The 16,636-nt window shown below is 42.3% G+C and overlaps 1 pseudogene; it reads left to right on the plus strand.

Annotated features, from left to right (window-relative positions):
• The first annotated feature begins 447 nt into the window (after positions 1-447).
• Positions 448-15,775, plus strand: LOC138356649 (methyltransferase-like protein 25B; annotated as a pseudogene).
• The last annotated feature ends 861 nt before the right edge of the window (positions 15,776-16,636 follow it).

The following is a 16,636-nucleotide window of genomic DNA, read 5'->3' on the forward strand; positions in this document are numbered from 1 at the left end:
GTCACTGCCATGAGGTGAAACTTCACCTGAAGTGCACTTTAGGTGTAATTTCATACAGCACTCAAACAACAGTTTCAATACAGCACTCAACCTACGGGAGAGAACCTCCAATTAAGAGGCAGAAGAAACCGCTCCGGTGACGCCATCCAAAGCCCCACCACTGATGGGATTCTCATCACAACTTGTAGTTATCAAGGGAAGAGTCTCAGGCACACTGCCCTGATAACTACTTTACATCAAGAACATTGTCCTGATAACTACTTTACCTCTAGAACATTGCCCTGATAACTACTTTACCGCAAGAACACTGCCCTGATAACTACTTTACCTCTAGAACAATGCTCTGATAATTACCTTAAGAACACGGCACATATGAAAAAGAAGCAAAAATTCTTGAACAAAACGAGACAGTATTCATTACAATAAAACATTATCTGTATTGAAACCATGAATCTATTTGTGCAAGTGTCTGAGAACAGTGTACAAGACTGGAAGGACTTCACAAGGTCTGCTGTCAAGTTTTTAGATATATATATATATATATATATATATATATATATATATATATATATATATATATATATATATATATATATATATATATATATATATATATGTATATATATATATATATATATATATATATATATATATATATATATATATATATATATATATATATATATATATATATCGAAATCTTCTGGATACATATACATTGGTGAGGATTCTTCTTGTTTATGAGACTTTCTGAATTTCTGGCAGTAATAGAAGCATCGGTTTGTAGGTCACATCAAGGGATTGAAGTGCCAGCTGCTGCAGTTTGCGACTTATTTGATTGTTTCATTCTCTCTGTCATTGCAAGCTACTTACTATGGCGTACAGCGACTATTTGTGTGGTCTCCAGTGTAACAAATGTTTTGCTTGGAGTGATTTTTGTGCTTTCTCCTCTAAGCATACAAGTGAGCATGCAATTCACTTCAATTTGAATTTCTGGTTTGCAGCTGTACCCTATTGGTGTCTTACCCCAGAAAAAAGTAACGAGTGTAATCAGATAAAACGTAATGTAACAAGAGCACTACTTCTACCTTTCCTGCCAAATAATAAACCTTAGTCATTAAACAGTAGGTTAGTTATTATATAGATTTTCTTACAGCAAGCTATTCCAACACAAAGGTAATGGTTGCAAATTATCTCGGTATGTTTTGAAATGCTATGATAATGTAGCCCTTGTGATAGTTTTGGAATTTGTTCATATCTTTGCATAACAATAAGAAACATTATTTATTACTAGGCTTTAGGTGTCAAATCTCTCATGTAACTCCAGCTTGTTCTGCATTTCACTTAACCAAAATATTTAACTCTTTTAATTTTAGTCGGTAGGATAACATTACCCCCTTTCCAGATAGTCATCAGTTACAGGACATCTGGGCTGAAAAAATCATTAATGCCTTCACCAGTCCATAAAACAAACCCATAACAATTCCAAGAATCATTGAATGTATTGTATTCAATAATTTTTTTGAAACATAACATATATCTAGTAGACATCTACTGTATTTGAATAAATATAATAATTTTAGCACGGATTCAGTGAATAGGTCTCCCAAAAATTTTAGTTATTATATATAGTTAAATTTAAGGATTATATTAGATTTGATTTAATTTATTCTATTTTAATTTCTGATGAATTTATGACCTTTATTCTATATTCTACGCAAGTAGAACCTAGTAAGTTCATAAACAGTATTATGACTCTGGTACCATAATCAGCCCCATTTCTTATGTCCACACACCAAGAGCAAATATATCCAAGATCACTTAAAAGTTTGACCAATATGCCTGTGTCTTGTAATTGTCGTTCACCATTATCCTCGTGTGTATTAGCACTTGCAGACTGCTATCTTGTTCCACAGATCCAAGTACAGTACTGTGGATACCTCTTCTAAAAGCTGCCCTCTCAGCTTCTTCACAGGGGTTTGTGAAGCTTAGTTAGCCTTGGATATGTCCTTTGGCCCATGTTGGGAAAGTTAGGAAAGAAAGTATATCCTTCGGAAGGTTTGCCACTCTTACCGGATTCTTTATCCACTGTGACCCGTACCAACATTCTGGCCCAGTCGTTTTTGAAGACCAACTGCAAGTTTGCCACATTGTTGCCTATTGCTTCTTCATCATCCATGTATAATACAAGGGCTCTCTCCACTAACCTACAATTTTGGGGAGGAGGGTGGAGCTATATATATCAGCTTCTTCAGACTCCTTGCTTTAGCTTGGCTAAGTGCTGATAAATTTTGCCCTTTGTTATCTCTTATTATTCGTATTTATAAATGGTAATTCTTTCTTATGATAATGACTAAATGGTTTATAATCAAAATATTTCATATAGTGTAGATGAAATGCTCTTCTCGGAACAAATCACTCAGTCACTCTCATGCTCTTGCATTTGGCCCAACCTACCCTCCGCCTTTTTATGGGTGCATTCGAGGAAAGTTTAGCCCCAGCCTACTTTGTCCTTCCATGGTTGCACTCTGGGATGAATGTGAGGTGATATACCTTGTCATCCTTTGTTTACATTGCAAGTCTTGTGCGGCTGGTGGAGTTTGCGGCCAGAATGGCCTCGGCCTCGTCGGCCCAGTTTGCGGCCTCGTCATTTGGTAGGCGGCCAACTAGCAATTGTTAGTTAGATATTTCTAGGGTGATTTGTTTTGAGTAGAGGAATATAACTGCTGATTGTCATGCAGGGTTCTACTGAGCCATCACCAGTATATATTTTTTCTCCATTATGACTCAACAGTGGTGATTTGAAGAGACCCCCCCCCCCCACTCTTAATGAGGGCATCAATTTTAAATATGCCAAAAATATGCAATACATGAAAACTAGTTCGAATTCAATCAAACTTTTTTGACGGGTTATATATGAAAAGGGTTTCATCTGGTCCAAGTCTCAGCATCGTAGCATAAATAGAAGGGAGAAAAAAATATTGAATTATGTGTCAAAAAATTTCCAAAATGGTCAAAAATTAACATCAAACACAAGTGTCAACTGAAATCATGTTTATGACTCTCAGCTATCACAATAGCATATATTAAAAAAATCATAATTAGCTTTATAAAAAAAATTGTTAAAAAAATGATATTTTTTTCAATTTTATTTTTCTTATTTGTTTATAGGACGATTTGCATGAAACTTATACACTTGACCTCACGTAAGCCTATCTGTAAGGGTGTCCATTGTGGAGGAAATTGGTTGATGTCAACCTCAGCCACAGATGGCAGCACCTTAGACTTTAATTTTTAATGATTAATTTTTCATGTAACATAAACGGAGTTGCTACTCTTTCATTTTTATTCAATTTCCATGAAACATACACCTTATATGTAAAGTTTATGTCTCTAAAATCTGATGCTAGCGTTTTTTCCTAAGTTCCTTTATTGATTTTATAATAGCAATAAACATGATAAATTTGTATATTTTTGAGGGGGGGGGGGAACTTTGACTATATGTATTAGTAAAACTAAACATATTTTGGAAAATCCGCGGCAACAGATCCTTTATTATATATGCTAATGTGTCAGAAAAGTGTCATAGAATGATTATATCTGAAACGTGTGGTTGTAGCAACTAACTGAAAATGTGTAATATTCGTTGAAAAAAAAAAATAAGTCTCCCTTTCTATTTAAGCTGTAGTACTGAAACTTGGATCAATTGCAGCCTTTTTTATATACAACTAGTAAAGAAAATTTTGACATTGAACAAAGTTTATAAAACTAACTCATGCCCCCTTAATGTGGGGTTGCAACCCGTTCTCGCACTTTCGTATAGTCAATATTGACTTATTAAATACGTGCATAGGTGACATACTAAACATACTAGTTTACCTTGAAATGCTTCATAGAAAACACCGACCTTACCTAACCTTCTTAGTATGTTAAGATAAGCATCTTATTGCTTCGTAATTACAATTATTACTTAACCTATTATAGGTATAGGTCAAGTAATAATTGTAATTACGAAGCAATAAGATGCTTATCTTAACATATTAAGAAGATTAAGTAAGGTTGGTGTTTTCTATGAAGCTTTTCAAGGTAAACTAGTATGTTTAGTATGTCACCTATGCACGTATTTAATAAGTCAATATTGACTTTAAGAAAGTGCGAGAAAGGGTTGGGGGCTGACTGTGTGATGGCAGCTAGTCAGCCATCACACTGACTGGCAGCTGTGTTCCTGTGAGAGCCGGACATTTACATAAGAGTGTGCTCAAGTGACTTACTTGGGGTAGAACCATTCATCTCTAGTAGAAACTTTTTCCCCCTTCAGCAGCAGGGCAGCACATGTTACTTAAGCATATCTTTCGTCGTCATCTGAAACCTAAGAAACAACATGAGGTTGATGCTTGGCTCTAATAGCTGAGCAGATTGCACGAAACACTTGCAATGGTGTCATGATTGATGTGGGCCCTGGTCAAGGCCACCTCTCAAGACTGCTTGCATACGAACATGATGTGAGAGTTGTTTGTCTGGAAGCACAGGATGATTTCATCAATGGTGCGAAGTGAGTAATGAGTTTCTGCTTGCAAGCCCTAAAGTCCCTACTACATATAATATATGAAAACTTGATACTGAAGGATCTGATCAAGGTAGCAAATTATATTTTAATTATATTTTAAGCAAATATTTGAGAATATTTTTTGTACAGTAAGATATGCCAGCATATGGAACATTAGTTTTAATTTAATGTGCTAATATTGTTAGAAATATTTAGAACATTCTTAAATGGATAAATTTTAATTTTCAGGAAATTTGATAATCAATTAGAAATGGCTGTGGAAAAAATGAAACGAAGAGAGACTTCCTTACCTTCCCTCCCACCGGCTCCTCGTCATAATACATGCCTCCTGGAGCCACACATGGATCCTCAGACATTTTGAGAGGATTGTATACATATTTCTTATATTTTTGATAATGTGAAAGGAACCTCTAAACTATAATACCAGATCTAGATCATTGTCATTGTAAATAATGTTTTACTATAGTGATACTTTGCTTGAATAGGACACTGCAAAATATAAAAATGGTTGCACCATTAGAAACTAGAGCCAGTTTTGTGACTGGTTGCAGGAAACCCCACACACATAGTCAGACACTTTGTTCATTGAGAGGATGGAAAGCTGGATGATATGCAGCCATTACCAATGAAGTCAAGGTTTCCAAAGGAGAGACCAAGCACCCTCTGAGGTAGAGACTCATAGATCAATTGGACCAGCAATTCTAGATTCTCATCAAAGAAGAGGGAAAGTTTTCCAGACTTTCCAGACAGCTAGTTAAAAACTTGCCGAGGACTGAGACTGTCTGCACTGATATTCCAGCGAGCAAACCCTCAGCCGATAAGCTGTTATAAACTGCTCAACAAGACAACGGCTCAAGCAGGGCCACTATCAGAGCATGAAATCCAGAGTACACCTGAGGGTGAAAATGGCTCTGCACCCTACAGGTGGACTTGTAAAGGTATGAGAGGAAGTATCACAAACGCCATATGGCATCCCATGATACTGCACCAAGCAGAATTCAATTACTGTATGTCCTCGAACAAAGGCTCTTTACTAGCAACAAGTGGGTAAGTCTGGTATCCCAATTGATGGGTATCCCAACAATTGGGATACCCAACGAGTTGTTGAGGGGCCGACGCCCAACACGAGTTGTTGGGCGTCGGCCCCTCCCCGGGCTCGGTTCTTTGTCCCTTGAGTTGGTTGGTTCAGTTCTCTCGGTGGGTGCTCTTCTCCGTTATTCCCCCTTTTTTCTTGGGTCGGGACTTCTCCGTCATGTTCCCATCTTCTTGGGGTTCTGGAAAACTTTTGGTCTCGGGTGCGACTGTGCCTTTGTGCCTTCGTGACTTGTGCTTGCTTCTGTGTGTTCTCGAAGGTTCGGAAAGGTTTTTCGCTACTTCCTGTATTATTGGAACGTCTGTCGTCTTTCGGTGTGGCTTCCCTCCGGTCCATTTTAGGGCTTGTTGGTCATCTTCCGTGCTTATTCTGGGTTTTTGGTCCTGCCTCGTTCTATTGTTATTGTATCTTTTCTCCGTGCTCTGTCTCGGCACTGCTCGTTTTCTTTGCATGTTCCTAGTCCTGGATGCCTGATTGGGCTTCTTGTAGCCCAATTGGGTTGCCGATTGGGTTCGTTGTCTTCATTGAATAAGCCGACTATGTATGTTGCTGCTTACTACTTTTTGACTCCTGTTCCCATGAGCTGGGCTGTTTTTTCTCCCGGGCGAATCACTCGGGTCACAGTCAGTTTGGCTACTTTTCTTGTAAAGTATTCATAGTTGGCGCCTTCCCGCCAAGCGGGTTGTGCGGTTCGGACACAGTGTCCTGTGCATGCACCGTGGGAGTTTGTTTTGGTTATGGACTGTGTGCACCAGTGCTGGTGTTTTGCGTCCTTTTCTCTCGGGTGCTTCGCCTCTCGCTCTTTTCCGTTCTCCAGTCCGTGCCCTGTGGCTACTGGGGTGTTCTGGTTTGCAGCTATGGGGTGGACGCCAGGGTTTTCCCTGTGTTATGGGTGTGGGGTGCCTCCTTCGCCTCTACCCTGTTCTTCTCCTGACTGTGCGGCTTTGGCCTTCTTCCCCTGGCGGTGCTCCTGGCATCTTCTTAGCTACGTTGTGTCGTGACACGTTCATGCCTACGTTCTGCAGGTGAGTTTCTGCAGTCTGGCATCTCTTACGGCCAGGCGTGGTTCTTGGTTTCGGGGTACGAATGTGAGAACATCAGAACACAGGTGCTTGCTGGGGGCCCTATTGGCCGATACGAGGCAGCTCCTAATTATACCCATCCCGTCCCACTCATATGCATGTCCAACCCATGCTTGAGTCAGTCCTGGAGCTCCACCTCTACCAGGTTACGAGGTACAATGGTGATGGTGAATGTGATGAGGTACATGTGACTGTGTCAGGATGTTATGAGGTGACATTTTGTTTTGTTACTGAGGATGTGTGTTGGGGTTTTGGTTGTGGTGTTTTGTTTGGCCCTTGCGTGCTTCCTCCTGGGGTCTTCCTTTATTGTGTTATTTGTTACAGTGGTCTTATCTGGGTCACTCATTCATTGCCCGCCTTGCAGTGCATGGCTTAGCCCTTCCAGGTACGTAGGATTCTCTGTACTCCCCTAGTTGTCCTTACCTAGTTGTGCTTGCTGGGATTGAGCTCTGGCTCTTTAGTCCTGCCCCTCTGACACTCGTCTGCCATATTCATGGCCTCTGTGCTTGCCTCGTTGTGCTCATCTAGTTGTGTTTGCGGAGTAGAGCTCAGGGTTTTTTGGTCTCTCTGCTCGCCTGTCGTTCGCCTAATGTACGGATTCCTGAGCCTGCTGGGCTCTGTCGTGTCTCCACTTGACGCTGTGTGTGGGGTCAGCCTCCACCACACCCCTTTCCTCATGCGTTCCATTTGTCTCCTACTCTGACACTGGATTTTTTTTTTTTGTCATTTCTATTGCTCATTGGGCATCCGTTCCACCTGTGTCCCCTGGCACATGTGCCTCTTGTGCTCGTTGGTGGGTCTTTCGCTTCCCTCTCATTCCTCTGAGGGTCTTGCTTGTGGTGTTGTTGTCCCGTCTGGTTCTTCTGTCTCCCAGTGACGTGCGGTTTCATTCCCATTGTCTCTTCTTTGCTCGTACCCCTCGGTTCGGGTGCTGGTCTGGTGGCGAACCTTGCGTTTTTTCCGTTTGGTCTTGTGTTGGGACATGACCAACGTCTGTGTTGTTGGCGTGCCTTTCGTTCCCCATTTGCTGCCTGCTTTCTTCGTTCCTCAGCTTCCTTTTATCCTACACATTGTGTGTTTTGTTTGTGCTTTTTGGCTCTCCTATTGCCAGGTTTGAATTTCTGATTCCTGGTTTTCCCTGCCTGTTGGCGTTTTCAGAGTCTCTGTGTCCCTTCTCTAGAGTCTCTGTCGGGACCATTGTCTCCAGTCTCCTGGCGAGCTCACTGGCATTGGGAAGTTTTCTGTCCGGCAGACGTTCCATCTCCTCCTTTGCCGGCTTACGTTTCCGGCTCTGCTTGCTCGGCCGCACCCAGGGTCTTCCTGCGGCTCCGCCTCTTCCTTAGCTCGTTTGGTCCATGGCGGGGCTGGTTCGGCTCTGCCTCGAGTCTCTCACCTTCTGTTGGTGATCAGGTAGCTTCGTTGATGGTGTCCCACCTGCGTGCTTCTTGGTGGTGGTGTGGTTTTTGTTGGCGGTTCTTCCTTTTTCCTTCTGTCCCTTCTTAGGTGGCTGCGTTTTGTGGGCGTGGTTCTTGTCCTTCTCTTGGGGGGTTCGGGTCTGTCATTTTGCCACATACTGTCGCCTTGTATCGTGCGGCGCTGGTGGAGCCGCTTCAGCTTGCGTTCGGTGTTCATGTTTCTTCTGCGCTGTTTTCGCAAGCTGTCTCAAGTGTTGTTTCACCTCCGGCCTGCTCATGCACTGCCTGAGCCATCCTGGCCATTGGACAGAGTGTTCTCTTTTCCTTCTTCTCCTCGGTTTGTTGTGGCCTCTTCGGTTCCGGTTTGTTTCCCGGGGGCTCTTTCCTGTTGGCATTAGCCTCCGAGGGGTCAGGTCGGGGAGCTTCATGCTCTCCTCCGGCGCAGGTATTCTGTTCTTTCGGTCATGCCGGTCGTTTTGTTCGTCTGCAGCCGTCCCCTTCTTTTCTAGCGATGATCGAACATGCTGCTTTCCGGAGGAGTCCTTGGGTTGTTGATGCTTGGTTGGTCAGGCTAGGAGTAAATCATGTGTTGTGCCCGGTTGCGGCCCTCCGCCGTTCTTTCCGTGCCTCAACTTATGTGTCCACGGACGCGCTTTGTGTTGATCCGGTTTCCCTTCTTCCCTGTTCATTAGTTCGGGTATCCCAGGTCGTCCGCAGGGTTATTATGTGTAGCCAGCCTGCAGTCTCTCCCCGTGCCCATGACGTTCGCCAGTTTGCGGCTCTTGCCGCCGGTTTTGGCAATATGTCCAGGACTGCGTACAGGCACGGGGATTTTGGTGGTCGAATAGGGTCCTGGCTGCTCGTTATTTCGTAATCGTTCCAAGGGTCTAGTCGGGCCTGTGTCACTTTGGGTCGACGGTTGCAGCCAGTTGTCTCGACTTTGGGTTGAGGAATGTGCGGCGACCACCTCCCAGGTAAGTCCCTCTACTTTCCTCTGTGGGTAGTTAGCTCCAGGGAGCCGACGGGGCTCCCCCAGAAAACCAATGTTGAATGTAATAAACGGCATTTTCTGGATGAGACCCAGAGGGTCCCCGACATCCCTCCCTCCCTCCGGTCAACGTTTTTTTTCGCGTGTTTTGACATCCACCCTCAGAACTGAGGTGTGGATAGCCGGCGTGGGGGGTCTGGGGCTCCCCCTTCCCCCTCCCGGGGAGGGGGGAGCTGCGCAGACAGCGGCGCGGCGACGTCATACTAGTTTGCTCGTTTTTGTTAGGCAATTCTATCCACTAGTTCTGCTTTTGGTAGCAATTTTCACCAGAATAGGGGTTTGTTTTGGGACGCTTACCTTTCTGGGTGCCTGACCCGGTCGATGGCAAACATAGAACGCTTCCAACCACACGGGGGTTTCTATAGGCCATTGCTCCCCTTGCCTCTTCTGAGGGGGCCAGGGTCTGGCTCGTGGTCCCCGGTAGGGCCATAGAACTCTATACACATGATTGATGCCAAAGTCTGATATTAGCATATCAGCCTGGATATGCTCCGGGGAGCCTATGGGTCTCACCCAGAAAATGGCGTTTCATTACATGCAACGCTTTTTTTTTTGTCACCAAATTATGTTGCAGTGAATGCATGGACTTTCTTCACCAGAAAACTTTTTTTTCTATTCCAGCTAAATATAATGACTGTTCTGCTGAAGCAGAATCCTTTTGTTGGATCTAACTGTCCAGTGCACCGATTTATGTTAGAGCAGGAATTCAGTGTACCATGTCACAAGACTCGTGCCCTAACCTAACTCTTGTCTACAATATATAAGAATAAACACTGAAAATGGCTCAAAGACAAAAACAAGCAGTCTTGTAATGCTAACAAGTGAGACCCATAAATTTGAATGAATCTCAAACATGGTGATACCACAACCAATAAGAACTTGGAATATTTGTGCACAGGCCATGTATATAAGCCAAAACCATTCTTCTAGGCACTCATGTGAGGAAGGGTCACCTCAGAATTAGAGAGATCCTGTCGAAATCACTACTAATCCTTCAAATAATAATGTTTTGTTCATAAACTGTACATACATAAGACCATATTGCAGGTATATTTGAAGTAACAGGAGGTTTCACATACAAAATGTCTCAAGATGAATTAACTATCAGTTTTTTTAAGGATCCCATGCCAACCATGGGAGTTCTACAGCAGGAGCCTGAGAACAAAAATGAGGGGAGATTGTAGGCTGCCACTTAGTGAAGAGAAAATCAACCAGGCAGTGATTAGCAACTGGTTGATACTAAGACAGCAATTGTTGGCAGTCCATATGATTAAAAGTACAGTACTGGATTGTTTGGAGGAGGTGTTTAAGTGTAGAGGAATGTACCTATCGATGGTTAATTAGGTCTGGATTGAGAGTTCTCCAGTATCTCCCTCTTCCCTTACATGCTCAATCAGGGGCAGTGTGTGTGATGGCCCCATCTGCATCAGGGACGAAGTTGCACTGACCTAAGTTTGCAACCAATAGGTCTAACCTAAGAAAATTAATGTGCTTTCCGTAAAGTATAACGTGTGTGTGACTATATTTGGTCTTTCTAAGATGTGCATAAGGAAAATTGTAATGCAAAGTTTGAAATATATTGTTTTATAATATTTACCGGAATTTACCTGAGGGCCACTAATACTAGTGGACTTGCTGAGAACAGAAAGCCGAGGGTATGTCAAAGGTGTCCCCATTTGTCCTGATGATCTTTTCAAGCTGTATTTTAAGCGTTAAAGCCCAGCAGAGTTTCAGAATTTATGGCTTTGGCGGGTAGGCAGTTCCCCAGGTTTACAACCCTATGGGTGAAAAATCATCTCCTGTTTTCTATTATTTTGACATTGCAGGTGGTGACAGGAGCATGACCAGAGCTGGACTCAGGAGGGGTGGTGTGTGGTCTCTTGGGGCTACACACTTGGGGCAACTTGGCCCCAACCATGCTTAGGACCTTTACCAGCATGTCAACATGCCAAGCAGTTGTATCTGTTGGGTGCTGCTACATGATGCTGGACACTCACAGGTTAATAACGATGCTAATGTATATCTGATGCTGAAATTATTAAAATGTTGCTGTTACGACCCTGGGTTCCTTAGTTGGAAACCAGAGGTCAAATTGAGCCCTAAATAATTTACTTTACATTATTTGATACGATTGCTGATGCGCGTTTGTTCCTATCTTCCTTGCCAGACGTAAGACGAATCTTGTTTCTCACAGAGCATTCAGACTCTTGAGCTTGTTGATTAATTATAACAGTGAAGTAATTATCAACTATTCTTAGAACTAGTAAAGTAACGAAGGCCGGTGAAGACTTGTATTGTTTGTAGCTGCACGATCAGTTAGGTTATCTTCCGGCAACGACAACAACTGGGGAGCTCTGAGACGGGACGCCCCAGGTGCGTTCTTCTCTGTTCTGGCTGTGTTGTGGAAACACCTTCCCTGTGGGGCTCTGCCTCCTCCTCCTCTTTCTCCTCTTCCCTTACCTTATCCTGTGTCTAGTTTACACAGCTAAGTACCGTGTAGCATGTACGTTTTCTGGCATAAGTGTATAGTAATGTGTATAGGCTATGCTAGTGTTTATATTGCTAAGTTACTCTAAGGGGTCTCAGTGGAACCACGTGTGCTCAAGTGGTACTAAGCTACCTAGAGTCCTTGCTAGTGTCCCTTGCCTAGTAGACTTTACCCTAGCTTGTCCTAATTGTAAAACCTTGTATCCTGCCTATGTGCACTAAGGCTTTCAAAGTAAGATAGTGTGGTAAAGTAGTTATTGTTATTGTTGTTAATGTATATGGGGGGTTGTTAAGAGGGTTTAACAAATAAGTTAGTTTTAAAGGAGTATCCATTCTTCCTGTGTAGGAGATCAGTGATCATCCGTTAGACTGACCTATTTTCTTAAGCCAAACATTGAATACTGATTAATGTTTTTATTGGGGGCCGGGCCTATCTGGTCTCCACTAATTTTGATACATCCTGATTCTAGCTGTCGACCCTTCTCCTTAATACTCTATACCCCCCCATAACAGCAACCATATTCATAACAAGAAGTACTAAATTTATAACAGTTGTTAAAATACTAGAGGAGAAGAAGGAAAACAGCTTGTTTTTAGTGAATGAAGATGACATAATAAAAAAAGTAAATTGTTGACTCCACTAATTTTTATTTGATTTGATTTTATGAGCTATTGCATTCAGTTGCTCGGAAGTAAGTTCTACATGTCTTTGGAAAGGAGAATGAACAGTCAGGAAGGACAACAAATGGCACAGTGCCACAGAATTTTAAATCATCCATGCAGACCATATATGGTCTAGGAACCATTAGAGAATAGTCAGTACAGCCCATAATGCCTGGTAAAGGTGGATTTAGGAAACTTCAAAGCTCTTCTGAACCTGTCTCGGCTTGAAAGATTACCGTATGTTTTGTGTGCTCCTCGTGCTATCAGGGTTGGGATCTGTTTGTTACCCGCGTCGTCCATTCTCTGTTCCAAGACCTGTTTTCCCCAGGTCCTTCAGATGGTGACTGGGTTCAGTTAGCTGTTTGTCGCAGTTTTTGGTTGGGAAGCTGTGTGTTGCATTGACTCTCTTATTTGCCATTCTGTCCATGGCTGGTATTTGCACTTAGAAGTTTCTGGGGGTCCTTCTTCTCTTGGTCTCTTATTCCGGGTTGAATGTCCTTCGCTGGACTTGTATTACACTTGAGCGTTTGGCGAGTGGCTACTGCTGTTTGCTCTGGGCTTTTCTCTCCTGCTGTTCTTCCCCAATGAGTCAGTCTTGTCTGATTTCTTATGTTTTTCAGAAAGTTGGCATCCTTTATCAAGTCACTGTTGTATGTCCAGAGGACTTATCTTGAGGTTATCTTGAAATGACTTCCAGGCTTAGCGTCCCCACGGCTCAGTCCTCGACCAGGCCTCCTTTTTGTTACACACCCCAGGAAGCAGCCCATAACAGCTGTCTAATTCCCAGGTACCTATTTACTGCTAGGTAACAGGGGCATCAGAATGAAAGAAACTTTTTGCCCATTTGTCTCCGCCTCCACCGGGGATCGAACCCGGAACCTCAGGACTACGAATCCGATGCGCTGTCCACTCAGCTGTCAGGCGCTCTTTGGTGCTAAGGACTCCCTCCATGAAGTCCCTCCTTGTAGTTCCTGTGGCGTAATGGTAAGACACTCGCCTGGCGTTTCATGAGCGCTTTGTCCTGGGTTCGTATCTTGGCCGGGGAGGATTTACTGTGTGCCAATCCTTAACTGTAGCCTCTGTTTACCCAACAGTAAAATGGATACCTTTCATCAGATGAAAGAAAATGTGCCTAACTGTTTGTCCTGTCCTGTCCTGGACAGAACTCACATCCTTCATTTGACAGCTTAGGACTAAAAAAAACTTTTCTGGTGGGACTCCAGCAGCTTTCTGTTTCTCTCTTACCCTTGGGGATTGGGGGAATTGGTATGGAGGACTCCTTATCGAATGGGTGCGTTGACTGTCACCACAGGTGACCTGGGCTGATATTTTGTGGCAGTCAACCACATCACAGTCAGGATGTTTACCCTGCGGCAATGATAATTTTTCTTGTTTACCTAGAGGTACCTAATTTTCCTCAAACAGTTGCTTGTTTTGCTGCCCCCGATGTTTTCTGGTGGAGGTTTCACCTGGTTTTGGGTCAATCTCTGATCCTCAAGCTTGTGTTACCTCATAGAGTGAGCCAGTCTCTGGTCCTGGCAGGCATCAGATGGATCTCAGATGGCTAGTGAGTTGTGGCTTTATTGTATCAGTGTCTAAACTAGAGGAGCTAAAAGTAGCCTTCCAGAAAAGGTGATTTCAGTGCTTAATTTATGCTTATTTTTAGTGTTTACATATTATTTGTATTTCCTTCAAACATTTATCATTAGAGATATTTACTTATACAGTACTGAACTGTACAATGGTTTAAAAAAATATATTGTATTTTCCAGTGATGAAACAGAACATCCTGGTTACTCCATGAGTAAATTTGTTTGCCCCTTGCACAATGAGGCACGAGAAGTTGCATGTCACGCCATAGAAATGTACATCAGCCGACTCAAAGTAGGAGCAGATAACCTGAAGGTAATTGAATACATGCCTCTGCAAATGCTGAGACAAACTGTGTTGATCTTTCTTTAGTTGTTTTAGGGATGAAAATGAAAATTTAATTATTAATTATTTTTACAGGTGCTAATTTACTTTCATTATAATTATTGTGATTTCTCTAATTATTGTCTTACATTGGTGCATACCTCTGGTCCATCAGTATTGTTCGATTAAGTGGTTGAAACCTCCCACCCTCCAATAATATGTATGTATAGTGTATTAATAGTTAATATAAACCCACAATAACAAAAACTAAATTAGGGTATTTTTTCAACATAATCCAATTATTATATTATGTTTGATTTTGGAATAACTTAGCAGAGTTCGGTTGGTGGGTCAGTGACTAAATTAATTCACTAAAAGATACTACCGGGTGTATAACTTTTTTTTTAAGTTTAACATTAATATTTACAATTATGAAATTAGCTTTCTAATATTATGGCTTATACTGTTGCTGACTATTGGCTTAGGTTCACTGTTACAGAGCATCACTAGAAGAGATAATCATGAAGTACTGGCCACATCATCGTCATGCTGGGTTACGCTCTGTCAGTCAGGTCCACAAAATGGAATTTCCCAGTAAGTTTGGCCTTACAGCTCCTCATTCTCCAGCAAATTCTAATACCGATGAGAATTTATTACACTTTTAATAAAACATTAGATATTCTGTCATGAAAGGTGCAACTGATAGATTTTTGTGTCATTTAACTACAGTAGTTCAATATTTATTAAAGTACGTACTATGCCGTATCTAAGAGTGATATTTTGGTTTTGATGGTGTTGACCTTTCTGACAAATGTTGAAGAATCTTTACATTTGTACTGTGCTGTACATGTTAATTTTACATTTGTACTGTGCTGTACATGTTAATTTTACATTTGTACTGTGCTGTACAAGTTAATTTTACATTTGTACTGTGCTGTACAAGTTAATTTGACAAGTTAATTTGTCACGTACCCATTTTGTACGTGACCCATTACATCGTACATGGAGAGAGAGATTTATTTACTTGTCTCATAGGTATGCTGTGGAAGCTGTTTCACGACTAAGAGGTATTGAAATACAACAATGGGATCTGACCAGTGCCAAGACCAAACATAATCTCACCCGTTGGATGCAGGTGAGACACATTGGTTTTGTAAAATTTTAAATTATGAATAATGCAAAATGTTTTAATTACTTAGCATTAATAAAAGGTACTTAATCATATTCATCACTTATTGTTTGTTATACAATACAGATATTGCATAATTTAAACAAGTGTCATAATAAGAATTGCAGTAGTTGGTGGCTTTATAAATTTGTTGGCCATATTTTGTTTTAAAGTATTATGAGTTGAAGTAAATGCATTAATTTTCTCATAAAATACCTTATAATTTGTGCCATCTATATCATTGATGCCTTCTTCCCTTTGAAAGCTTTCTGATTTTTTGACTTGGCCATTTACAGAATCTCCCGATATATTTCCAATACACCGTCTTCACATGTTAACACAGGTTTTGGAATCTACTGCTGCACCAACACCAGACATGAACCTAAGTTGGGTTGGTCATCCAATACCGTATCTGCACACAAATGTGTATAATCATTTTACATTAGTTCAGAGGTTTACTGTTGTATGGTGTCTGAGGGAATCTTCCTGAGATGCTTCTCAAACCAGGATCTAAACCCGCCCAGGACTACAATCACTCGTCAATCTCGAGTCGACTTGTCTCTGCACCACAAAAAAATTACAATGGAGAATGCAATTCAATCTACTACTGTATTACTGTGCACTCACAGATAGTCATGAATCAGTTTCACTCAAGAACTCCCTCTAAGCAGGAGTCTGAACATCAACGTGCTAGTTTACCCGCTTGGTCGGGCTTGGCTTTGGTGGCTGTTCTGGTGCCTTCGAGGTCGTCCCTTCTGTTGCTCTTTTGATCACTGAGCTCAGCCTCCGGGGGCCTTGCGTCGGTTGCTGCGTTGCCAGCTTCCTCTTCGGGTTTTTCAGGGTTCAGTGCCATGGTGTCTACTCAAGCCCTTACTCAATGTGTTAATGGACGCTTCATCTATCGGATGGGGCTTTGTGACCAGTGCTCACCAGGCCGGCCAAGGTCGGTGGGCTCTGTCCTTCCATCAGACTCACAGCACGGTGCGGGAGTTCATGGCAGTGTGGCTGTTGTGCGTGGATCAACGATCCGGCTCCATTCGGACTTCGCCCTGATGGTTCATTACCTGAACCGAGGGGGTTTGATGTGATCCTTGGCTCTTTGGGGCTAGTTGCTTCGGGTAACATTAGGAAAACGGCGGGAAACGCGGGCGGTGGTACCGGCTCCGTCACAGCTGCTGAAATTTCGTGTTTAATTTCGT

The sequence above is a fragment of the Procambarus clarkii genome, chromosome 73, assembly GCF_040958095.1.
Source record: "Procambarus clarkii isolate CNS0578487 chromosome 73, FALCON_Pclarkii_2.0, whole genome shotgun sequence".
Taxonomy (NCBI): Eukaryota; Metazoa; Arthropoda; class Malacostraca; order Decapoda; family Cambaridae; genus Procambarus; species Procambarus clarkii.